The following is a 518-nucleotide window of genomic DNA, read 5'->3' as shown; positions in this document are numbered from 1 at the left end:
CACCGGAGACCACCAGTCCACCGGAGACCACCAGTCCACTGGAGACCACCAGTCCACAGGAGACCAGCAGTCCACTGGAGACCACCAGTCCACTAGAGACCAGCAGTCCACAGGAGACCACCAGTCCACTGGAGACCACCAGTCCACTAGAGACCAGCAGTCCACTGGAGACCACCAGTCCACTGGAGACCACCAGTCCACTAGAGACCAGCAGTCCACTGGAGACCAGCAGTCCACTGGAGACCACCAGTCCACTAGAGACCACCAGTCCACTGGAGACCAGCAGTCCACTGGAGACCAGCAGTCCACTAGAGACCAGCAGTCCACAGGAGACCAGCAGTCCACTGGAGACCACCAGTCCACCGGAGACCACCAGTCCACCGGAGACCACCAGTCCACAGGAGACCAGCAGTCCACTGGAGACCAGCAGTCCACTAGAGACCAGCAGTCCACAGGAGACCACCAGTCCACTGGAGACCACCAGTCCACTAGAGACCAGCAGTCCACTGGAGACCACC

The sequence above is a fragment of the Sphaeramia orbicularis genome, chromosome 12 (assembly GCF_902148855.1).
Source record: "Sphaeramia orbicularis chromosome 12, fSphaOr1.1, whole genome shotgun sequence".
NCBI classification, from domain to species: Eukaryota; Metazoa; Chordata; class Actinopteri; order Kurtiformes; family Apogonidae; genus Sphaeramia; species Sphaeramia orbicularis.
Note: the sequence above shows the minus strand (reverse complement) of the source record.